We start from the raw sequence: 26,736 nt of genomic DNA on the forward strand, positions 1-26,736 counted from the left end.
ATGCAAGGTTAGGGGCAATGAAGTCAGAGAGGGAAAAGTAACGAACACAGCCTACCAGGCCCTGGCCCTACCTTCCACCCCAGCTCCTGTTCTCTCCTCCCAGCCTCCCTCCAGCTGCACTGGCCACCTTTCTAACCTCCTCTGGCCAAACTCACTTCTGCCTGTGAGCTCAGGTGCCATTTCCCTGACACACTGCTCCCAGACTTGTGCAGGGCAGGCTCCTTCTTTTCATTCTGGTACCAGAAATAGTCACCCTAGTGAGGTCTTTCAGACCCTCCTACCCAGTGATGCCCAGCCCTCCCTCACAGCCCCCTGATGTGTTTCTCTACAGCATTTGCTCTTTTCTTTCTCATGTCTTTGCTTTTGTCCATTTCCCATCTAGACTGTGAGCTCCCAGCAGGCAGGGACCACTTGGTCATTTTCATCCTTCACTTCAGCCCACCAGGGCACCTGGCACAGGATGAGCGCTCAGGGCACAGCTGCTGAATGAGTACATGGGTAGATCTTGCACCTCGCCCCCTGCTTTTGACCAACTTTCATTTTGGAGATGAACACTATTAATAGGAGGTACAAGTTGTTTCTGAGGCAGGGGGACAGCCAGAAAGACCTCTGGTTGACTCTTCGCTGCTCCAGGAGCTCAAGAAAAGTTCAGTGGACACCGAGTAAATTCCAGGTTTACAGCAGAATGACTTGATATATATATATTATGTAATGGTTACCAAAATAAGTTTAGTTAACATCAATCACCAAACAGAAATAAAAGATTGTTTCCTGATGATGAGAAGTTTTAGGATCTATCTCTTAGCAAGTTTCAAATATACCACACAGCAATGTTAACTTAGTGTTGTATATCAAGTATATCTCAATACAACTGAAAAAAAATAAAAACAAAAACTCACTGGCCACCACTGACACAAGAGGCTGCCCGCCCCCTCGTGGCCAGCACTAGCACTGTTGCCCAGGCAGGAACTCCAAACAGAAAGCAACCTTTCTTCAGGTGTCCTCAAGGCAGAGGCTCTCCAGGATCCCAGGGGTAAAGCAGCAGGACCTGTCAGCTTCGAGGGAGTGGGAGGAGTCTTGGGAGCCTACCGTGCCCCCCCTTGCTGTTCCCCACCAGGTGTCCTCTTCACTCCTAACGCATCCTAACTGCTGCCATGACAATGGTTCCCCTTACCTCCAGATGAGGACCGCAAGGGTCCAACAAGGATTAGTCTTCTCCCTGGACTCTAGACTTGGTGTCCAGTGCTCTGGCATCTTCTTCCTTATCCTCAGTTCTCATCCACCCAAGCCCCCTAGCATCCTCAGTTCTAAAGGATCTCCAGGGGCTGGAAATCATTTTCTCAGGGTTTCAGAGCACAGTAGGTCATCAACAGAGAACCTAGTCCAACAGACATGTTGTGAGTGCATGGAACACTTGGAGTCACTCGCTGGATGCACTCCACTTTATACAGGAGGACCCTCACTGAAGTATTCTCTCCTGTTCCCAATGCCTACACAAGGGGAGGATGGGCTCATGACAGTTCTGAGTGCCCACAGAGGTGGACTGCAGGACCCCAGTCCTGTGATCCCCAGGCTGGGCCAGGGATGGATCTGGAATAGGTAGACACCTAGGAACCTTAGGGATTCCTCTTCCCATCTCTGGGCCCCTGCGCACGAATCGAGGAGAATGGATGCTACTGCCCCGTGGGAGAGCTGCCTCCAACCTCTCTCCCTCATGCCTCTTGTCACTTGCCCAGTGTTGGCTCTTTTTTGACTGCACCTCCGAGTTCTCCATATGAGAATTCAAGTGTGAGTGAGTGTGCCTGTGCACATGTGATGATGAGGAGAGGAAAATGACCCCATATGGAAAGGGGTGGGCAGCAATCCTCTAGGATCTTAACGCCTCTCATTACCAAAGGAAACCTGAGGGAAGGGGTGGAGCCTCGGCCAAGTAAGCTGGAGCTCTCTCTAGTCTTCAGGACTCTGACGACCTCCTGTGGTCTGGGACGGTATCTGCTTCTTTCTAGGCCAGTTTCCCAAATGTACAGTGAGGGGTAAGATGTGCAACAGCACAAGCATGTGCTCAGCCAGGACAAGTCATCAGGCCCCATAGATACATTAAGTATGTTTTAAGTGTATTGAAGACATTAATATTGCTGTGCAATCATCACCACGATCCATCTTCACACTTCTCATCTTGCAAAACTGAAACTCTATACCCATTCATGAATTACTCCCCATTCCCCCTCCTCCCAGCCACTGGCAAACACCATTCTACTTTCTGTCTCTCTGAATCTGGTGATTTCAGGAACCTCATAGAAGGGAAATCACACAGGGTTGTATTTTTGTGACTAGCTTATTTCATTTAGAGTAATATCTTGAAGGTTCATCCATGGTGTGCCGTATCTTAGACTTTCCTTCATTTTTCAAGGATGAATAATATGCCATTGTATGTATATAGCACATTTTGCTCATCCATACATCCCTGGACAGATACCATAGCAAGGCCCACAACCAAGCCCAAAATAAAATGGGGCTCCAGCCAGATTTTTCTCAACAGTACCTTGCAGACTACTTTCTTAAGCCATATCCCATATGATATTTACTAAGGATCTAATCTTGGGCCATGAGTTGCTTTTCAGAAACTCCATTTCTCTTCCTTAAGCAAGTTTCAACTACTTTGAGCCAATGAGACAACAAGATGGCTTGCAAGACTCAAACTGCAACTGCATAAGTGACTGGAGGATGAACTGGGGGACCAAGAACTCCCCAGCCAATCATGTTAAGGACACTGCCTTTTGAACGTGGGATGTGTGACAGAACATGAAAATCTGTGCTTACACAAAATACCTAGGACTGCTCCCAAACTTACTGCACCCACTCCTTTGCCCTTGAAAAGCCCTTTTCAACAGCCCATTGGGGAGAAAGATTTAACCTTTGTCTCCTTGCTGGCCAACCTCATAATAAAGCTTTTTTCCCTTCTACAAGAGTGGGTATCCCGTTTGGCTAAGGGGTGCATTGGGCTGTGAGCCCTTCCTCGATTACAATACTTGGGTGGCTTCCATGTTTTAGCTATTATGAATAATGATGCCATGAACATGGGTGTTGCAATGTGTCTTTGAGAACATGCTTTCAACTCCTTGGTGGGGTATACACCCAGAAGAGGAATTGCTGGGTCCTATATAATTATATTTTTTTTTTTTTTTAGGAATTGTTATACTGGTTTCTACAGCAACTATATATTCCCACCACAGTACACAAGGGTTCCAACTTCTCCACATCTTGGCCAACAGTGATTCTATTCTTTTTCTTCTTCTTTTTTTTTTTTTTTTTGATAGATGCCATCCTAATGAATGTGAGGTGGTCTCTCACTGTGTTTCTGATTTGCATTTCCCTAATGATTACTGATGATGAGCATCTTTTCATATGCTTATTGGTTATTTGCAGATCTTCTTTGAGCAAATGTCTACTCATATACTTTGTTCAATTTTGATTTGAGTTGTTTGTTTTTTGTTGTCGAATTTAGGAGTTCTCTATCTATTCTGGATATTAAGCCTTTGTCAGATACATGGTTTGCAAATATGGTCGCCCATCCTGTGGGCTGTGCTTTTACTCTGTTGATAATGACTTTTGAGGCACAAAACTTTTTAATATCCATGAAGTCCAGCATATGTATTTTCCTATTTTATTGGCTGCTCTTGGGTGTCAGAACCATGAAATCATTACCAAATCCTATCTTGTCAAGTTTTGCCTTATGTTTTCTTCTAAGGGTATTATAGCATTAGCTCTTACACTTAGGTATTTGATTCACTGGGAATCAAGTTTTGCGTACAGTGTTAGGTAAATGTCCAAGTTGATTCTTTTGCATGTAGATATCCACTTTTTCCAGCACAACTTGTTGAAAAGACTTTTCCCCATTGAATAATCTTGGCACCCTTGTCAAACATCATTTGATCACATGGGTGAGGGTTAATTTCTGGGCTCTCAATTCTGTTTCCATTGGTCAATATGTCTGTCTTTATGCCATGACAATGCTGTTTTGATACTGTAGATTTATAGTAAGTTTTCAATCAGGAAGAATCAGTCCTCCAACTTAGTATCTCCTTTCAAGATTATTTTTGGTATCTGGGCTTATTTGAGACTCCATAAGAATCTTAGGTTAGGTTTTTTTCTATTTCAGCACAAAAAGCCCTTGGAATTTTGATAAGGACTACACTGCATTTGTTGATCTCTTTGGATAATGTTGACACCGGCACAATAAGGAGTCTTCCTATCCACGGTGATGGGATGTCTTTCATTTCTACTAGTGCCAGGTGGCTGTTCAGGTTGAGGGGGCGGCACTCCTCGAGGTAGTCTTGCAGAAACCCACAGTTCCTCCTCACTGTGCCTTCACCATTTCCTTAGAACGCATCTACAGTCAACAGAGGGTAAAATGCATGTAAAATGCACGTGGGAAGTTTTCAAAGACTGGGTGTGCATGGAGCACACATTTCTTCCACTCCTCTCCATTAGCAAGAACCACAGACTGAAGCAGCAGACCCTAACACATGGAGACTGCAGACTCAACCAGCAGACCCCAACAAATGGGGACTGTGGACTAATTAAGGGCCAGGGACTCGGGTTCCTGGCAGAACCATCTGGCAGCTCAAGCTGAACCGCTAAGCCTTTGCCTGGCACTGCTGACTAACCAAATGCTAAGACTGATGCTCTCTTAGAGCATCCTGTCAGTCTAGACTGACCCACTCACCCTGGACTGGAAAGCCAGTTAGATCAGGAGCTCACGGCAAACAGAGTGGATCTCATATCCAAGAGGAACTTACCCACAGCCCTCAGAAACAGTGAAAAAGATGGAGAACTCAAAGGTTTTGAGGGTACCAATGACTGTGTTTCTCATCCTCGAAGCCATCAGGTGTCTCCTTTGGATCCCACTGCTGCCACCAAACTGGTACAAAACAAAATAAAATTGAGCAAATTTTAAACATCTTATTGGCTTTATTCAACAGTTCATGAATCAGGCAGCATCCAGTCTAGCAGAGAGAAAGGCACTCCAAGGAGTTCTACAAAATGAAGGATTTTATAGGCAGAAGGGAGCAAGAACAAGGAAGTTACACTAGATAAAAAAGCGGGTTGGTTACTGCAAGGTTACCTTCCTTAGAGGATGGCAGGGCTCTATCAGGAAGATGAGCTACCTGCTGCGCATCAGGTGATTCCTGATTGACTGCTTTAAGATTCTATTCCTGGGAGGGCCAAAAGTCTAATTAAGTCTCGACTTGTTTATGTGAGGCATAGCCTAAGCGGCTCCATTTGGGCCTGGTGTCTTGTTTTAAACACATGACTTCTGCTGGTCCCTGCTTTCCCCAGTTACACCCCGGCTGTCCCTTCACTGACCATTGTTGGTCACACACCCACTGCACCTGCTTCCAGTCCTTTCCCTTCAACACCGTAATCTCACATACAGCTCCTCCCGACACTATCATGACGTCTCCCACCACATGTCCCCTATACTTTCCACACTGCCATCAAGATGCTTCACAACACCACCACCATTTATGTCCAATGGGCTGAGAGGCCTGCCCGTGCACTGGGAATCAGGAGTCACAGGGTCTGTCATTTGGCCTCCAATCATCTATTGTACCCCAGCTGAAGGGCTTACCCTGCGGAGACACTCAGTTGTACCCAACTCAATCGCACAACATCTTTGCCCCAGGCTTCCTTCAAAATGCTCCCCCCACTTTCTGCCCCAACTGCTCCTGGAGGGGTCATTTTGGGGTAGCCTTCGAGGCCACCTTGGTGATTTTGTGCCCAGGCCCAAACAGCTCTTGGCCAACAAACACTTTAACCATACCCCCTGAAATCATATAGCATAGGTAACTAGTGAATGGGTGCAAATTACTGGTTTTACTTCCAAGGGCCCTAATGAATATTTCACACCAGGAGCATCCACTTTTGGGTTTTACTGTAGGCTGATATCACAAGGCTCTCACCCAGTGAGGCTCTCTCTTCCCCAGCCCTCTGAGCAGATTTCTCCAGGCTATATTCTGCAATGCATCATTGTGTCTATCTCAGCCTGCTTCCCTCAGGTTGCGGGTCCCCCGAGGTTCCTGCCCTGACTGGCTACCACCAACCCATAGAGACACTGTCAGTCCTATAGGACTGGGTGTTGATTTCTACTAGGACTGACTGACTGGACTGGGCACAGGTGCGGTGGCCCTACCCACACAAAATCAGGTAACTGAGGCAACCAAGAAGTATCGAAAACCTTAACCCAACATCGACAACAACTCCATAAGACCCTATCCTAGCCCTTGTGGAACAGTCTCATGAGTCTCTTGCCTAAATGGTTTTAGAGAATGGCCTGTCCCTAGACTGTCTATACCAACCAACGAAGGAGGGGTTTTTGCCTTTCTTAGAACCACTTGCTGAATGTACATCAACTCACAAGTTCAAACCTACCTCCACCAGATGGCCCAAGAGGTTAAAATATTGTGTAATGTTACCTAAATCTTTTAAAAGATACCCAAGGCCCACGAGATCACTGACATATTTTCATGGCTGGTCTCTCCAAGTTGGGGACAATGGAAACAGACTGGATTTTAGACTGTTGCTTGTACAATTATAGGATCTGTTACTATAGCCATCATCGGATATTTACTCTCTTGGCTACAATGTGCCCTACCCCTAATAACTCTATTAATTACCCTTATTAACTATCCCAACCAACTTTAAATTAACTAAATTAAAATTAATCATTACCCTGATTAATTTAAAAAATTCAAAAATTTTATGGAGAATCTGCTTAACACAGAATACACTGTTGTAAGCATTTAAAGTATACAGTTCAGTGCCATTTAGTACAATGATTATGTCGTGTGGTTATCACCACTATCTAATTCCAGAACATTTTCAACACCCCCAAACAAACCCATACTCATTCACACTATTTTCTCCTAACCCAAGCCCATGAAAACAACTCATCTGTTTTCTCTCCCTATTGGTTTGCCTATTCTGGACAGTTCATTCAAATGGCATCATGCTATCTGTGGCCTTTGTGGGCGACTTCAGTGAGCACACATGTTTCAAGGTTCATCCATGGCCGAGCATGTAGCAGTAGCTTATTCCTTTTTATGGCTCTATAATGTCCTATATTATGAATAGAGCACATTTGGTTTATGCAGTCATAACTGGATAGAAATTTGGGTTTGTTCCACTTTTGGACCATTGTGAATAATGTTGCTTTGAATATCCATGGAAAAGTTTTTCTTTGAACATATGTTTCCAATGGTCTTTTGGACATACCTACCTTGTGACTCTCCTGGTCCATGGGAATTCTAGGTTTAAGATTTTTAAAAATGGCAAACTGTTTTCTGCAGTGGCTGCATCATTTTACTTTCCCACCAGTAATGTATGTGGGTTTCCCATTCTCCATATCTTTACTAACACTTGTTACTTTCCATTATGTTGAGTATAGCCTTCATTTTGAGTGTGAAATAGTATTACACTATGCTTTGAATTTACATTTTCCTAATAATTTATGATACTGAACATCTATCTAGTGCTTATTGGCCATCTATGTTTCTCCTGGAGACATGTCCATTGCAGCTAGTTACCCATTTTCATTGGGTAACCAATGAAAATGGTTTCATTTCAAACTTCTTTGAATGAAGTTTCATTTCAAACTTCTTTGTTTTTTATAATTGAGTTCTAAGAGATCTTTATATAGTCTCAATATTAGAGCATTCTCAGTTATATAACTTGCAAATAGTAGGGGACTTCTGTACCCCACTTTTAACAATGGATAGAATATCCAGATAGAAAATTAGGAAACAGCAGACATGAAAACATTAATGGACTTATCAGACATACACAGAACATTTTACTGAACAGCAACAAAATGCAGTCTTTTCTCAAGGGCACACATTATTTTCCAGAACAGATCACGTGTTAGGTCACAAAACAAGTCTTAAGTAAATTAAGAAGACTGAAATCATACCAAGTATCTTTTCCAAAGACAATGGCATGAAACCAAAAGTCAATAACAGATGGAAAACTGAGATATTCATAATACATGGAAGTTCAACAACAAACTCTTAAACAGCCACTAGATCAAAGAAGAAATCAAAAGGGAAATTAGAAAATAGCTCAAGACATACAAAAAGAAAAAATAAAAACACCAAATCTTATAGGATGCAGCAAAAGTAGTACTAAGAGGAAACTTTGTAGTGATAAACTTGTACATTATAAGAGAAGAAGGATGTCAAAGAAACAACCTGATTTACAACACACAGCATTAGAAAAAGAAAAAATGAAACCCAAAGTTAGCAGAAGGATGGAAGTCACCAAGAGGAGAGTGGGAAAAAATGAAAGACAGTATGAAATATCAATAAAAGTAAGAGTTGATTTTTTGAAAAAATAAAATTGACAAACCCTTAGATACAATATCTAGGGAAAAAAAGAGAGATGACTCAAATAAAGTAAATCAGAAATGAAAGAGGAGGCATTACAACTGATGCTTCAGAAAGAAAAAGACCAGAAGAGACTATTCTGAACTACTGTACATTCACAAATTGGGTAACCTAGACAAAATAGATAAATTCCTAGAAACAACCTATGAAGGCTGAATCATGAAGAAACAGAAATCTTGAACAGACCAGTAACAAACAAGCAGACTGAATCAGTAATCAAAAACCTCCCAACGAAAGGAGAGTAAAGTGAATGCTCGACTTCACCACAAATCCCTGAGCCAGCCTGCCCCAGCCCCAGGCTGACTCCTGTGGACCTAGCTGGCTCCCTGCAGGCTTCTGCAAATCCGGGCCCCTGGCTCACCCTGGAGCATGCCAGCTCTGGCGGCCCCAAGCAGCATCCTTGACACCAGGTTCCCATCAGGCTCCTGGAAACCCAGGCCCCCATATCAGCCTAGGGGCTGCGATCTTCAGCAGCCCAAGGTGGCTCCTGTGACCACAAGTGGTGTCATTGGCACCAGGCTCCTGGTGGACTCTGATGAATTCAGACCCTGGCTTCCCCAAGTTTCTGCCTACTCCAGGCAGCCACAGGCAGCACCCACAGCCACAGGCTGCTTCCATAACAGGGCACCCATTGGGCTCTCACAAACCCAGGACCCCAGGTCACTCTAGCATTTACTGGCTCCAACAACCCCAGGTAGATTCCATGGCTCCATGCTCCCCGGGGGCTACTAGGAACACAGGCCCATGGCTCACCACACCACCTGCCAGTTCCAGCAGCCGTAGACAGCTCTCATGGAACCAGGCTTCCGACAGGCTTCTACAGAACCAAACCCCCAGCCCACCCAGGTGCTTGCTGACTCAGGCGGCCCCAGGCAGCTCCCATGGCACCAGGCACCGGCAGGTTCCCATGAACCCAGGCTTCCATCTTGACCCAGCGCCTGCTGGCTCCTGCAATCTCAGGTAGCTCCTGTGGCCCCAGGTTCCCAGGAATCTAGACTTCTGGCCTACACCAGCACAAACTGTCTTTCATGGCACAGGCTCCTGGCAGGCTCCCGTGAGCCAAGACTCTCAGATCATCCCAGCACTGGCCAACTCTCATGGCCCTGGATGACTACTGTGGTCACAGGATCTCAATGAGGACCTGCCAAAACAGGCTTCAGTGGGGCTACTCATGATCTCAGGGTCCCAGTTTTGCCCAGGGCCAGACACAATACTGTGGACGCAAGCTTTCCACTCACCCCAGTACCAGGTTGCTCAAGGGCTCCAGCAGCAAGCCTGCCCCTGGACACCACCAGATGGCCCACCCAGGACCCCTAGATGGGCTGAATGTGAAGGCTTTGGTTTACTAAAGCCAGTCTGTAATGAGTGGAAGAGGTGTCTACTTCCTCAAATTTGCAGACACCAACGGAAGGCCACAAGGATCATGAATAATCAAAGATCCATGACACCACCAAAGAAAAAGAATAAAACTCCAATGACCGACCAAGAAATGGAGATATAGGAACTATGTGACAAAGACTTCAGAACAATGATCTTTGAGAAATTCATAAAACTCTAAGGAAACACAGACAGACTACTAAATGAAATAAGGAAATAGTGCATGAACAAGTGAGAAGTTCAACATAGAAACAGAAAGCATTAAGGAAAAACAAACAGAAATCCTAGAGTTGAAGAACACAATGACTGAACTGAAGAATTCAATAGAGACCTTCTAAATCAGATTCAACCATGTACAAGAAATAATTAGTGCACTAGAAGATGTGTCATTTGAAATCATCCAGTCAAAGGAGCAAAAAGAAAAAAAGGAACGGATAGGATTGGGGAAAGGTAGTATGAATTATGGGATACCTTGAAAAGAAATAGATAAGCATTATTAAAGTACCAGAGGAGAAGACAGGGAGAAAGGAAAAGAAAGTTGACTTAAAAAAGTAGCAGCTGACACCTTCCCAAATCTGGGGAGAGATGTAGACATCCAAGGTCCTGATGCCGATTGGTCACCCTAAAATTTCAAACTAAAACTTTCTTCTCCAAGACACATTAGAACAAAACTATCTAAACTCAAAAAAAAGGATCAAACAACATGATCAAGTTCAACATGATGCAAATCAATGAATGTGATACACCGCATTGATAGAATGAAAGATAAAAATCCTAAAATAATCTTTCAATGCAGAAAAAGCAGTTTGACAAAATTCAACGCCACCTCATGATAAAAACTCTCAAGAAAGGGTTACAGAAGGAACATACCTGAACATAATAAAAGGTTTACATAACAAACCCACAGCTAACATCATATTGAACAGTGAAAGGTTGAAAGCTTTCTTGCTAAGGCAAAGAACAAGACAAGGGTGCCCAGTCTCAACACCACTCTTCAACACACTGCTGTAAGTCTCACCCAGAGACATTTGGCCAGAGAAAGAAATATAAAGCATCTAAATTGGAAATGAAGGAACAAAGTGGTCTCTGTTTGCAGATATGATTTTATGTAGAGAAATACCTAAAGACTCCTCCCCAAACTGTTAGGACTAATAAACAAATTCACTCAAGCTGCAGGAGACAAAATCAACATATAGACATCGGTTGCCTTTCTCTACACTAACAATGAACTATCTAAAAATGATATAAAGAAAAAAATCCTAGTTACAATACCATCAAAAACAGTAAAATACTCATGAATAAATTTAACCAAGAAGGTGAAAGATCTAGAAACTGACAACTATAAGACACAGATGAAAGAACTTAAAGACACAAAGAAATGAAAAGATATCTTATGATCATGGATCAGAAGAATTAATATTTTGAAAATGTTCATGCTACTCAATGCCATCTCAAGATTCAATGCAATTCCTATTAAAATTCCCATGGCATTTTTCAGAGAAATAGGACAAATAATCCTAATATTCATGTGGATCCACAAAAGACCTCCAATAACCAAAGGAACCCCGAGAAAGAAAAAGCTGAAGGCATCACAATTTCTGATTTCAAACTTTATTACAAATCTATAGTAATAAAAACAGTATGATACAGGTATAAAATGAGACACCTAGACCAATGGAACAGAATCAAGGATCCAGAAATAAAACCACACACATACAGTTTGCTAACAGTTGACAAGTCAGCTAAGAAGACTCCATGGGGAATGGATAGTTTCTACAACAAATGGTGCTGGGAAAACTGGATAACCACATGCAGAAAACTGAAATTGGACTCCTATTTTACACCACTCTATAAATGATCTCAAATTGAATTAAAGACTTAAATGTAAGACACCAAATATAAAACAACTAGAAGAAAATATAGAGAAAAAAGCCCCATGAAACTGGTCTTGACAAAGATTTTTTTGGATATAATATCAAAAGTGCAAGCAACAAATGCAAAACTTAACAAGTGTGATGACTTCAATCTAAAAAGCTTCTGCATAGCAAATGAAACAATTGGCAAACTAAAGGGGCTAATATCCACAGTATATAAGAAACTGTTACAACTCAACAGCAAAGAAACCAACAAAACAATATGAAAATGGTCAAAGGACCTGAATAGATACTTTTTCAAAGAAGACATAAAAATGGTCAACAGGTACCTGAGAAGATGCTCGTAATCACTCACCATCAGGGAAATGAAATCAAAACTACAATGAGATATCACCTCACACCTGCTAGAATGGTTATTCTCAAAGAGACAACAGACAACAAGTGTTGGCGAGGCTGTGTAGAAAAGAGAACCCTGTGCACCGATGGTATGAATGTAAATTGCTACAGTCACTATGGAAAAAATATGGAATTTTCTCAAAAAAATAAAAATAGAAATATATATAAATGAGCAATTCCACTTCTGGCTGTATACCCAAAGGAATTGAAGTCACTATTCTGAAGAGATATCTGCACCCCCATGTTCATTTCAACATTATTCACAGAGAACATGGACACAATCCAGGTGTCCATCAATGGATAAATAGATAAAGAAAATGTGAGATATATGTATACATGTAATATATAATGGAATATTATTCAGCCATGCAGGAGAATGAAATCCTGCATTTTGCGACAACATGGATGGACCTTGAGGCATTGCGCTAAATGATATAAGTCAGACGGAGAAAGACAAATACTATATATTCTCACTCATATGTGAAATCTAAAAAAGCCCAACTCAAAGGAATAGAGACAAAAATGGGTTTCCCAGGGTCGCGGGGTTGGGGGAAATGGGGAGATGTGAGTCAAATTGCACAAATTTCTAGCTGTAAAATGAACAAGTTTTGGGGATCTAATGTACAGCATGGTGACCATAATTAACAATACTATATTCTTATAGACTTGAAAGTTGTTAAGAGAGTAGATCTTGAAAGTGATCACTAGAAAAACCAAGTTAATTATGTGAGGGAATGGAGGTGTTAACTCACCGTATTGTGGTAATCCTTTCACAAATCATCATCTTGAACACCTAAAACTTACCTATGTTATATGTCACCAATATTTAAAGAAATCTAAAAAAAAAAATCTCTCAACAAAGTAAAACCCAGGACCAGATGACTGCACTGGTGAATTCTACCAAACATATAAATAAGTATTAAAAACAAGACTTCTTACACTCTGTCAAATATTGAAAAAGAGGGAACACTTCCAAGCTCACTTTACGAGGCCAGCATTACCCTGATACCAACACTAGACAAGGACACTAAAAGAAAATAAAATTACAGACCATTATCCCTGATGAACATGGATGCAAAAATCCTCAACAAAATACTAGCAAACTGAATTCAACAGCATGTTAAAAGAATTATACTCTACCACCAAGTGAAATTTATTCCTGGTATACAAGGGGAGTTCGATATACAAAAATTGATCAATGTAATAAGCCACATCAAGAAAATGAAGGGGAAAAAATGACCAACTCAATTGATGCAGAAAACCATTTGACAAAATTCAATGCCCTTTCATGATAAAAAACTCAACAAACTAGGAATAGAAGGAGAGTGCCTCAACATAAAAAAATCCATATATGAAAAACACACAGCAAACATAATACTCAATGATGGAAGACTGAAAGCTTTTCCTCTAAGACCAGGAACAAGGCAAGGATGCCCACTTTCACCACTTCTATTCAACACAGTATTGAAAGTTCAAGCCAGACCCATGAGGCAATAAAAATAAATAAATAAAAGGCATCTAAATTGGAAAGAAATAAGTAAAATGGTCTCTGTTTGAAGATGATATCATGTCGTATGTAGAGAATCCAAAAGACTCCACAAAAAAGCCGTTTGATCTAACAAATGAATTCAGAAAAGTAGCAGGATACAAAATCAACACACAAAAATCAGCAGCATTTCTAGACACGAACCATGAGTTCTCTGGAAAGGAAATTACAAAAACAATTCATTTATAATAGTATCAGAAAGAATAACAGGCTTAGGAATTAACTTAACCAAGGAGATGAAAGGCTTACACCATAAAAACTACAAAACATTTCAGAAAGAAATTAAAGAAGACATTCATAAATGGACACACATCCCATGTTCATGGATTGGAAGGCTTACTATTGTTAAAGAGTCAGTATTACCCAAAACAATCTATAGATTCAATGTATTCCCTAGTCAAATCCTAAGGATGTTTTTTGCAGAAATAGAAAAACCCGTCCTAAAATTCACATGGAATCTCAAGGGACTCAGAATAGCCAAAAGAATCTTGCAAAAGAAGAACAAAACTGGAGGACTCACACTTTCTGATTTCAAAACTTACTACAAAGCCACAGTAATCAATAGTATGGTATTGTCATAAAGACAGACATAGAGACCAATGGCATAGAATAGCGAGCCCAGAAACAAACCCTCACATATATGGTCAAGTAATTTTTGACAAGGGTGCCAAGACCATGGAATGGAGAAAGGTTTCTTTTCAACAAATGGTGCTGGGAAAACTGGATATCCCCATGCAAAAGCTTGAAGCTGGACCCCATCCAACGCTATATACAAAAATTAACTCAAAATGGATCAAGGACATAAATGTAAGACCTCAAACAAGAAAACTCTTAGAAGAAAACATAAGATCAAATATTCATGACACCAGACTTGGCAATGATTTCTTGGATATGACACCAAAGGCGCAGGTAACAAAAGAAAAACAATGGAAAAATTGGACTCCACGAAAATTTTATAAGTTGATACATCAAGAGGCACCCACAGAATGGGACAAAATATTCGCAAATCGTATTTCTGACAAGAGACTGGTATCCAGAATATACAGAGAAGTCCTAAATTAAGCAACTAAAAACAAGCCAATTCAAAAATGGGCAGGGACTTGAAGACTCCTTTGCGAAAGAGGACTTAGAAATGGCACATAAGCACATGAAAAGATGCTCAACACCACTAATCATTAGGGAAATGCACATCAAAACCACAATGAGACACCACCTCACACCCAGTAAGATGAGTGTTATTGAAAAGACAGAAAACAGCAAGTGTTGGCCAAGATGCAGCGAAATGGGAACCCTTGTACACTGTTGATAGGAATGTAAAATGATGCAGCTGCTATGGAAAACAGTATTGATGTTCCTCCAAAAAATTGAACATAGAATTATCATGTGATCCAGCAATTCCTCTTCTGCATATACACCCAAAAGATCTGAAAACAGAGCCTTGAAGAGATATTTGTACATCCATGTTCATAGCGGTATTATTTACAACAGCTAAAACGTGGAAGCAACCCAAGTGTCCATTGACACATGAGTGGATACACAAAATGTAGTATATCCATACAATGGAATATTATTCAGCCTTAAAAATTAAGCATATTCTCCAATACGCTATACATGGATTAACCTTGGAGACATTATGCTAACTGAAATAAGCCAGTCACAAAAAGACGAATACTGTATGAACTGAGAGTAGTCAAATCATAGAGACAGTAAGTAGAATGGTGGCTGCCAAGGGCTGGGGGGAGGGGAGAAGGGAGGGTTATTGTTTGATAGGTATAGAGTTTCAGATTTATAAGAGTTATGGGGATGAATGGTGGTGATGACTGTACAACTGTGGAAATGTATTGAACGCCATTGAAGTGTACACTTAAAAATGGTTAAGATGAAACATTTTTTGCTATGTATATTATGACTCAATATACAAAAAGAAAAAAAAAAGAAATGAGCTATCAAGTCACAAAAAGACATAGTGGACACTTAAACACATATTGCTAAGTGAAGGAAGCCAACTGGAAAAGGCTATATACACTGTTCCATAGTTTTCATATATTCCAATTACACGACATTCCAGAAAAGGCAAAACTATAGAAACAGTATAAAGATCAGTGTTGCCAGGAGTTGGGGGGCAAGGGACGAAGAGGTAAAGCACAGGGATTTTAGGGCAATCCAACTCTTCCGTAGGATACTGTCGTGGTGGATACATGAGATTATGCATTTGTCAAAATCCAAGTACATGACAGCAAGACAATGAACCTTAATGTAAACTACGGACTTGCTTACGAACACTATAGCAGCATCAGCTCCTCACTTGTAAGGAATGAAGCGCACTAACACGGGTGGTCACGCAAGATGTTAACCATAGGGGAAACTGTGGGGGAAGAGGGAGAAATGCTCTGCTCTCTCTGCTGAATTTCTCTGTTCATCTAAAACTTTCCTAAAAAAAATCTATTAATTAAAAAATAATCAATGGAAAGTAGGGAGTGGGTAGAAATATGGACGAAACAGGAATATCAGAATATTAATAAATGTTGAAGCTGGGTAATAGAGACATGGGGGGCTATCGCACTTCTCTGTTTAATTTGTGTATGTTCAAGGTTTTCCACAATAAAACATTTTTAAAGCTCCAGATTAAATCTAGATTATATGTACAAGGAATCAAAGAATGCAAAGAAAACAGATATTTTTGAAGCAAGTACTCAAGGGGCACACTGAGGGAACGTGCAATCACACTGGATAAAGAGTGAACGTCCTGGTTCCACCAGGAAGGTTCAGAGCTCAGTGAGCAAGGCAGGCAACAAAACAGTCAGGGAAGTGACAGATAATGATCACAGAAAAATGTTTGCCCTCACTGATCACAGAAATGCCAACGATGGGCCCTGACAGAACTGCCCCAGGATTTACAATGTCATGACACCCAGAATTAGAGCGGGCTCTGGGACAGAGCACCACGTCCTGTGAGAATGCCAATCAGCACCGGCTTTCTGGAGGGCAAATCTCCCAAACCCTGGAACCTGCAGGCCACTGGCCCGGCTGCTCTGTTGTATGGAACCTGTCCAAAAACAAAGAGATTGGGTAAAGATGATGGACTGAATAAACACATGTAGAGCCCCTTTGACATAGAATCCCTTAAACATGACCCAAAGTTTCCTTCATTGATGAACAAATTCATAATAGCCTTGGGAACCATCAAGAGAGCCGACATTTTGATGAAAACATCAAAGAGAGTCAAGAGCTGGTGATCGGAGATCCCAGTGGGGAACTCCGTGTGAGCCATGAAGACCAAGCCAGGGTGTCCTCTCTCCCTCTCCCTCCTCCCCCTGTCGTTCACCTAACACCTTCTGCATCGTCCCTCCACTCCCAGCCACTGCCAACCTCACGCTCCAGGAATACAGGAGCAGAGGCACAGGGCGCCCTTTCCACGAGCACAGCTCGTCCTCTTTCTCTCTGCACGGCGCCAGGCAGCAGAGCTGTCGTGACATGAGTACAGCCATGTTTGGCTGCTCCATTGACCTACAGCCACCAGCACAAAAAGAAATATAAAAGCTGCTTTCTGCGTGGTGGGAACCGGCCCTTCTCCCATGGAGATAGTTGCAATGTGTAAAAAATTCAAGGCCCTTCGGGCACTGCAGCCTGGGGCAGACTAGCCATCTGAGCTGGGCTGGGAGGATAAGCAGGGTAAACAATGCACGTACACAACTACTGGGCTGAGACGATAGCCAGAGTGTGGGGCTCAGTGCATGTACGCCACTGATAACCATTTGTGCATGGGAACACTGAATGCTTTCTCTGTAAACTCTGTAACTGCTTATATAAATTGCTGGAGACTGAGACCCGGTGAGAGTTCCACCTGTGGAAGGGACGCCTTGCCCAGGACGTGTGATTTCCGCCCAGCCGAAACAATTGACAGGACTCTCCCGGCAGTGGGACGTGGATGTTGTGAGTAATTGATTTATTGTGAAGTAATTGATCTGATGTGTTCTCTTTTCAGTTAACCTGGCGTTTCTCTTTCTGGTTGATTTGTGTCATTTCCCTTCAGTCGATCTGGTGTTTCCCTATCCGATAGAACTGATGTTTTTCCCTCTTATTATATGACCTATTCAAATGTGCCGCTATCTCAGCTGATGTGGATGTTTTCCCTTTCCAGTCGAGCTGGTGTTTTTTCCCTCTTATTATTTGACCTATTCAGATCTGTTTGCGGACTATCACCTTTACCATCCTCTCTATAATAAAATATACCTTCAACCCATTTGTTTGGAGTGGAAAGTTTCTTTTACATCTACAATTGAATCCCCAAACCTCTCATAACAGGAGCCCAGCCCGGCACCTCCTCAGGGCCCAGCACACTCTTCCTCTCCATCTGGTCCTACCTGCAGCACAGACACCTGCTAGCTCATCTCCACCTTACAAACAAAACTCTCCCTTGGACCCAGGCTCTCTTTTGGCTACTGTCCACTTTCCCAACTCCCCTTCATGGCTAAACCTCTTAAATAAAGTGCCTTATACATACTGCCCTCCCATGGACCCCCTACACTCACTCTAGACCCAGCTTCATTCCCACCCTCTCAAGGAGACTGAGGTCACCAGTGATGCCACATGGCCGAGTCCAGCCATCTTTTCTCCATTCTGATCAGAGCTGTATCCCACCCAGCTGAGCAACCCTCCTTTCTGCAATACCCTTTCCCCTCATGGGTCCTGCAACTTCATGCTCCACGATTTCAGTCCCCTTTCCTGGACCCTCTTCAGCTGCACCTCTGCAAACACTGCCTGCTCCTAGGCTGGGCCCTGGTCCCTTCTACAGCTACAGTGTCTCCAGGAAACCTCATTCAATTCCACGGTTTTAAACATCTCTGACCTCATCCCGACTCTGCTGACACACCAATGCAACTTTAAGAGTTTAGGTGCTAGGTCTCCAGCATCAGCACCTAAGGAGTATCTCAGACTCGATTCATCTCAAAATTTCACTGTCATATGAGTTCCAAAATAACATCAAATCTTTCCAAAAGGAGGAAAAATTTGGATACAATAAACAGTTGTGAACAAAGTAACCAATAAAACGTATACTTACATCCAATCCTGGTTGCTTGATGGGGAAAATAAGAACACAGAACTAAGATCAGATATTCTCAAGCCGGGGACCGGAAGGTGATGAGTTGGGAGTGTAAAACACAGGAACTGATCAACTCTAAGCATTTACAGAAAGAGAGGCAGAAATGGTTGTTCCTAAAAGCTGAAAGACACCCACTAAAGGAATAGAAAAATCATGAGAAAACCTAACAAATTAAAAATTAAATTAAATGGTAGACTCAAATTCCAATTTATCAATAATCACAATTGTAAATAGATCAAATTGCTCTACAAAAACATGAAGGTTCTCAAGTTGAGTTAAAATATTGTTATAAAATAAAGGGATATAATATGGTTGAAAATAAGGAGATAAAGAAATAAGACTTTAAATGGGACAAAAAGGGGTTCTCTGTGTTGATAACTGTCAGGGACACTTATGCACCTAACAATATGGTCTTGAAACATAAAGCAAAACTGGACAAACAAGAAGACACAGGCACCCCAAGGGAGGTGCCTTCCCTTTCCACAGGGAAACCTACCTTACCTCTCTTAAAAAGCCACAGGTCAAGTGATACAGTAAGTTAGGAAACAGATCTGCTGACAAACACAAAAAAGCTAGATCTAGCCTCAGCCCCAGGGACAACGTAAGCATCTAGTGGAGAGCGAACATTCTCCTCAAACCACGATGAAACAGTCACCACAATGGACTGTGTGCTAAGCCACAATGAAATCTCTAAAGAGTCCAAAAAGCAGAAATCTATAAGTGACTATATTACTGGAACTTAAAGCAATAAAAGTAAAAAATAATCACAAAATATTGGCTCCCCTCCCCCAACATAGCCACTTGAAAATCTGTCCACACCCTTCTAAATCTCTCAGGTTAAAGAGGGAATCCAGACAGACAGGAGCAACTCTTTAGAAATGAACAGCAATGAGAGCAGCATGAGGCAAATCCATGACGTGGGGACAAGGGGACAGAAGAAGGGACACAGCCTCCACTGCAGGTATCAGGGAATATCACCTGTACAGCAAGCTGAGCACTTCCCTCCAAGAGCCAGAACAACACCACAATAAAACCAATGACAGCAGAATGAAGGGAGAATTCACCAGACAGGAACAACAACATAGACCTGAGCAATGGAGTCAAGGGCTGGCTGTCTGGAAAGACCTGTAACAGTGAGAAACCTTGGGCAGTCTGACCAAGAAGAACAGACAAAGGCACCAAGAGGAACAGACAAAGGCACCAAATTGTACCATCAGGTACGAGAAACTACAGAAACAGCTTTAACGTGATAGGAGAACATAGTGGATAACTCTGACCAGGACATCAGTGGTCCTCAACTGGAGCCGTCCTTCCCATAGGATGCATCTGGAAACATGCGGGATGGGTTTTGTTTCTTGTTTTGGGTTGTCCTACTGGTTGTTGCCCTGGGGGTCCCGGAGATCCTGAATAGCCTGTCACATAGACCCGTTTCCCTCTTGAAGTGTTACTGACATCTGGGAAGACAAGCACTGATCCAGATTAAATGAGCAATGTGGTAGGAAAATGTTTTCCATGGATGTATAACAGGGAAAAGATGGTACCCTCAATATGTAAGGAATATCGAGAAACCAATGTTTACAACTACTAAACTGTAAGAGAGCAGGAAAATCAGAAACATAGCAAAGAAACACACCAAAAATATATCCAACCTATTTGTACAGGTGGAGAAATATGTAGGTAAAGCACAGGATACAGTGGAGGAGATTACACACCAAATTTTACTACCGACAAGGAATAAAAGTTGGGAGGTAGGTGAGAAATAGGAGTTTTTACCACTTCTTAGCTTATGTATTTCTCTAGTGTTTTAATTTTTACAAAAGAGAATGTATTCTACTCAAAAAGATGTTTCAAATTTTAAAGAAATTATTAAAATGTTCAAAATGACTTCAGTTCAAGGATATTCATTAAAACATGTATGGAAAGCACCTCCCCATAATGTTAAGAGTCTCCTATAACTTTTCCAATAGTTTACTATGTCGATTTTATTTCACATTTAGATCCTAACTCATTGGAATTTACATTTGTGTGAGGGATGCAACAGAAGCTGATTTTCTCCTGTTCAAGTGGAAAACCAACTATCCAGGCACCATTCATTGAGTAGGTCTGGCTTTCCCAGCTGACCTGCAATGCCTCCTTCCCCACCTGCTAAACCCTGACAACTACCGGTGCCTCTTGAGCACCCTAGAGCGAGCGGGGTGAGCTCTGCAGCCTGGGCTCCCTGTGTGCAAGGGGCGGCTACCAGCAGAGCCTTCTCCCAAGACAGCAGCAGGCATGCTGCACACAGAGGTGCTCAGGGGCCGTCTGCTGTGGAGCAGGAAACTCCTCATGAGGAGCAGGCAGTGGGGGAGCCCTGAGCCCCAGGACTGACCTCGGCTGGGGGCAGCAGGCTGCTCAGTTAGGGAGCCCCTCCCTTCAGCTCGTCCAGCTCCTCCTGCAGCGTGTGCACCTGGCTGTCGGCAGCTGCCCCTCTTCAGCTCGCTGTCCTTCTCCACCTGCTCCTGCAGGCGGCACCCGTGCTCCTGTTCCCCCGGGACCAGAAGCAGTAGGAGTGCAGCGAGTCCAGGAGTTCTTAGGCCCCAGCGCTGACAGGATGACCCCGCTGAGGGACCTGGGGCCGGTGTTGCTGTGTTCATCCTGCACATCTTCCACGGCTGGCTCCGGGGTGACATCTGTTGGAGGGTGAAGGGGCTCTGGGAGAGTTTCTGAGGCATCATTGTGAATGATGAACGTGGGGGCTCTGGGCCAAGCTCTCATCAGGCCCAAGGCTGGCCCCACTGTAGGTGGGCTCCACATCTCTCTTCAGCCTCTTTCGGTCAACAGCCTCTCGAGGGACAGATGGCCTCTCTTGAGTGTGTGCTGAGGAGAAACTGTAAGAAGGATGCCAGCCAATAAATCTGCATGCCTCAGATCCTGAGGGATAAAGTCACCCACGGAAATGCCACTCTTATCCAGCAGGCCCTGGCTGGGAAGAGGCGGTCTCATCGCCAGCATCTACAGCAGACCTGTTTGCATCTCCCTGGCTGCCTCACGCTGTGGAGACCACACTGTCTCCTGGAGTTCCTTCCAGAGACTCTTTGCCCGCTCCTGACTGGTGGCTTCCTGGGTGGCATTGGGTTCGGGTTTGCCCTGCAGAAGGGCTCGCTTCAATTTGCGGGACCCTTCCTGGGCCCTCAGGTTTTCCCTCGAGGATGAGGATGAACCTGAAGCTCCTTTCCCATCTGCTTCACTGGCATGTTCCTCTTGTCCCTGGCGGCTATCTTGGTCTCATTTCTTCTGGGGCGGCAGTGGCCTTCAGCTCCTCCTTCTCAGTCAGGTGGAAGATGGAGGGCAAGGCCGTGGGCTTTAACATGTAGTACTGACCCTCCAGCCTGTTCAAGAGTTTTTTTTGGTGAAATGTTCACTACAGATGAAAGAATACTTAATAGGGTCCAGTCATCCCTGTGAACAACTTTTAGCAACTGGACAAGACGTTTTGAGTCCTTTATGTGGAGCCTGCAAGGATACATGAAAAAGTAATTAAAAAGAAAGAATTAAATGTCTCCCCCTAAAATAATCAATTATAAAAGCAAAACAAGTGTTTTTGGGAACACCCACACTTAGGAATTTTGCCCATTTAAAACTTTAGTAAAGTTTTAAGGAACACCTCTGCTTGCAAGTTATTACTGTAATAGAAAGATGAAAGACCCACTGTCTACCTTAAGGAGCTGACCATCTGTAGGGCAGAGAAGGAAGGAAGGTGAAGACCTTCTCCCAGGTTGTGGTAAGTGCCCTGTAGGAACAAAGATGCTCGGGCAGAGAGCACAGGATGGCACCAAGACAACACGAAAGGCTTCAGGAAGCCTCAGAAATAGTTCCTAGAAGCTCATGGCTGTCCAACCCTCCTGCTGTCCCTGGGATGCAGGACTTTGGGTGCTAAAATGGGGAGGATTGGTCCCCCTATTTCAAAGCCAGGCCAGGTGTCGGCCAGCAGAGCCTCCCAGGCACTCAGCAGGGCGCCTGGCCCCAGCTCTACTCAAGCAGCCGAGGATGCAGGACTGCCGCCAAGAGGAGGTCAGCCCCAAGAGCTGTGGTTCTGTGTTCCTCCTGTCCTTCCACTACCAGGAGGAAAACTGCTTCCTGTACCAAGCAACCAGCCCCTGAAATGTACTGACCAAGACACTTCATAATCTTTTCTCCTCATTAAGCTAAAATCTCTATTTAGAGAAAACTATGCACATGGGGAGGAAGGGGGTCTCTCTCGAGGCTTTCTTCTCCTCCTGAGTTCATCTAACCCTCATGAGGCCGAGTGGATACTAGGTCCTCAGGGAGTTCCAAGCAACCTGACCTTCTAACATTTCTCAATGCTTTGTGACAAGTTACAAAAGGACCCCCACTTCCTTTGCCCCCATACCACGTTAAACAATGACACATGCCAAGAGCAACCTTCTCTGTAGTGTTTTGCATCATTCTCAAAAACAGTAACAAAACTTTTGGGACACAGACTCTGAAGGAAACTGTCAAGAAAGCATGTTCTCTGACTTCTGAAACAAGCTCACATTACTAGTTCTTTGGATGGATTGTAACAACTTCCGACTTAAAACAAACCACTGTTAACTTTGAATAAGACTAAAGACAACAAGTGGCATTCAGGTCTTTAAATATTCAATAACAACCTGCAACATGAAACAAAAGGATCTGCCAGGAGGTTTTCAAAGTAGAATGTCTTCAGTGCACTGTTCTGGGACCTCCATTGCAGAGTCTGCAGGAAAGGACTCACTCAACTGGCTGAATTCCAGAAGCCCTCATGAAGGGAGCCAGGCCAAAGGGAAGGCAAACCCCTCATCTTGCTGTGGGATCCCAAGGAAGAAGTGAAGAGAGGAGCCCCTTCCCTGAGTCCCCAGGGTAAGCCTCCCAGTGAGGAGTGGGTTGCAACCTCCTCCACCCAGGATGCTGTCACATGCAGAATCTGCAGTCAGACGCCTCTCCAGGACTCACCTCCAGTGCAGAGCCACCTTTCCCTGCACTGCCAGGACCCTTCTAGCAACAGAGCATCTGAGAGGTGTGTCAATTTGGAGGTAGAAGCTGCATTTGCTCAGCCACATTCCTGATCTCAGAGATCAAGGCAGGCTCCCTGCCATCAAAAGAGCAGAAAAGTCATGGCAAATGCAAGAAGATAGTGACCTAAGAAAGAGTGTTTCCAGAATACCCTGTTTCTTGACATTGTTGGCCCCAGCCTGAATCAGTGGAGAGCAGAGTGGCCAGGGGGTGGGGGTGACAGTGTGGTGGAGGCCATAAGGTGGGTGCCAGTGGCCATGGGATGGCCGCAGTGGCCCGAGGTGCCCAGAGCAGAGACAGTGGCACAGACCAAGGCCACATAGCGCCCGGCGCTCACTCACCTTCTGGACCGGCCCCGAGGCCCCAAGCACAGAGTGCTGCCTGCCTTGGGCTGGAACACCAGGGGTCTGACTGGGCGGCAGCAGCTGGTTACCTGTGGAATGAGATGGCTGTTTCTCCTCGTTGCCCAGTGGTGGGAGCAGTTCGTGGCAGTGCAGTGATCACCATCCCGGGCCTCAGGCTGTCATGCTGCCAGGCTCCGGCCCCCTCTTCTCCGCCCCACAGTGGGACTGCCACAAGAGTAGGGCTCAAAGCGACACTGTGCAGCAAGTGGGAGCTGGTCCCCACGCCCCGCAGGATGGCAAGATGGCGGCGCGTGCCCATCTGTCCTCCGTAAAGCAAGATGGCCACATCTGTGGGCCTAGGCAAACTGCTGCCTGATGCACCCACCCTGGGGTAGCGCTGCCAAAACGCGTCTGTTCCGCTGCCCTGATGGGTCGCTGCTGCGGTGTTCATAGCAAATGACCCAGACCGAGGGGGGAGGGAGAATGTGGCCGGCCCTCCGAGAGGGGCCCCGCCGGACGCCAAGATGGCGACCGATGCACTTCCGCCCACACTTCTGGCCCTGCCCACGTTGCTCACCTGGATTGGCCCCAGTGGTTGAGCATCACATTCTGCTCATTCTCCTGGGCAGCGGGGAGAGGGACGCGGGTAGGGGCACCTGCACCGGTCAGCATGGAAGACTGTGCTCGCCTGGACTCTTAGCCGCTGGGACTGGCTGGCATGGTTTGGGGCGGGGCCGTCGGGGGCAGCAGCTCCTCAGGTGGAGCGGGTGGGGGCAGCTCCCATAGTGAGACCGGTGCGTCTGACAACCAGGTCCCTGCGGGTCTGGACGCTCTTTCCATCCGCCCTCGGTGCTCTGGCGCTGGCCTGACAAGCCCATGGCTGTTGGGGCAGGAGGGGCAGCAGGGAGTCAGGGAGGGGAGGGGCGTGCTGGGCGGGGCTGGGGCAATGGTTCTTGGGAGGCTTTTTCCTTCCCCACCAGGATTAAGAAGTCCCTTCTCTGGAACTGGCTTCGGATCCAACCACACAATCCCTGTCTGTGTGCAGAACTCTTGCCCTGGTCTCACGCCTGGCAAAGATTTCTTGCTTTGACCAAACTTTAGTCAGGCTCCTGAACCTTCTTGTAGGCCTGTCTGTACACTTCCTTGTAAAATCCAGTTTTAGCAAGAACCTTGCTAATTCAGTTTAACCAGAACACCCACCCGTATGTCTGATCACCATCGAGATCTGCTCAGGCTCCTCCTCCTCCTCCACCATCCCTCAGGTGGTGTCTGATCACTCTGGCCTCTCTTTGGTAAGAATCCTGTTAGGTCAGGTTAGCCAGAAACCCCAACACTTGTTTTTTCTCTTAGTAATTTTCCATCCTGTGACCCCCACCATGCTGCCTGGCCATGAATTCCCACTTGCCCATGCTGCATTCAGAGTAGAGTCCAATCTCATTTCTCCCCCGCTGTGAATCCCATCACGGTGGTCCCTACGTATCACAGTGGTTCTGAATAAAATATGCCTTACCATCTTTGACAGGTGTCATTAAATAATTTTTCTTTAAAACCTCCAACCACAACAAAAACCCAGACCAGGCTCCTTTCCTTGCTCCCTCAAGCCATTTCAGAGCTACTTCAGATTCTGGCCCTGCTCTCCTCAGAGACCTCTATTATGCGAGTCATAAGACTTTTCCTAACTTTGGTGCGTGTGTGGAGGGGGGCACACACCAACATCAGTCTCTCCATGGGAACCCCAGCACTTGCCAGTGAGCAGTCATATTTTGAAAGGAATCTCTTTCTCTGAGTGGTAGGTCTCAACAGTGGACTCAAAATATTCAGTGAACCATGTTGTAAACAGATGTGCTGTCACATCCTTGTTGTTCAATTTGAGCATTGACTTTAACTTCAAGTCAGCAGATGCATTATGTCTAACAAGAGAGTGAGCCTGTACAAAGGCCCTAGGATGTGGATCGGAGGGAGAGGGGAGAGAACAGGATCAGTTAGAGGACCAGAGGTCAGAATGTGAGACAGGATTTGGAGAAGGAGCCAGAGCAGTCAGTAACAGCACAGCAGCCAGGTCAATGCCCCGCACACCATATCTGGGAGTCAGGACCATCTCCTAATTGCAGTCAGTGGCAGAGCCCCATTTCTGGTTGGATCTCTTGGGGGACAAGAAGGCAGTGTCTTACCACATCTGTCTGTCCACGTCTACCAGACCCTGGCCAGGGAGTGTGAAGAGCTGATGCAGAAGTACCTGCACCTGCTGCAGATCATGGAGACGAGAAGACAGTAGCCAAGCAGCTACGGCAGCAGATCGAGGATGGGGAGATCAATATCGAGTGGCTGAAGGCAGAGGTGACTGCTGGCTAGGGGTGCAGAGGAGGCTGGCCAGGGGGCCCAGGGCACAGGCCAAACACCTCACACTCTGGGCTCCTGCAAGATCGGGGGGGCACAGGATGGGCAGGGGGACCAGCTTCCAGCCACAGCTATGCCAGCCTAGAAACTTAAATTTAGTGATGCTGGCAGAGTGAGAAGGGCCTTAGCCAGATCTGAGTTCAGATCCTACCTCTGCCACTTGACGGTTGCAACCTAGAGTACATCCCCCCATCATCTGTGCCTCAATTCCTTCATCTATAAA

General features: G+C 44.7%; 1 protein-coding gene across 3 annotated transcripts in view; it reads right to left on the reverse strand.

Annotated features, from left to right (window-relative positions):
- The window catches only part of LOC131412495 (ral guanine nucleotide dissociation stimulator-like), a 37,485-nt gene extending 16,193 nt beyond the window's left edge, over positions 1-21,292 (reverse strand). The window contains exons 1-2 of one of the 3 annotated variants that reach the window (XR_009221784.1): positions 21,107-21,292; positions 4,800-4,921 (exon numbers count right to left, since the gene is read on the reverse strand). The gene's annotated coding sequence lies outside the window, so the exon portion shown is untranslated. Of the gene's footprint in view, positions 1-4,799; positions 5,427-21,106 lie in introns of those variants that run through there. The other 2 variants (XR_009221782.1, XR_009221785.1) reach the window with 2 other exon arrangements.
- Between the last annotated feature and the right edge of the window lie 5,444 nt (positions 21,293-26,736).

Source organism: Diceros bicornis, chromosome 13 (genome assembly GCF_020826845.1).
Source record: "Diceros bicornis minor isolate mBicDic1 chromosome 13, mDicBic1.mat.cur, whole genome shotgun sequence".
Lineage (NCBI taxonomy): Eukaryota > Metazoa > Chordata > Mammalia > Perissodactyla > Rhinocerotidae > Diceros > Diceros bicornis.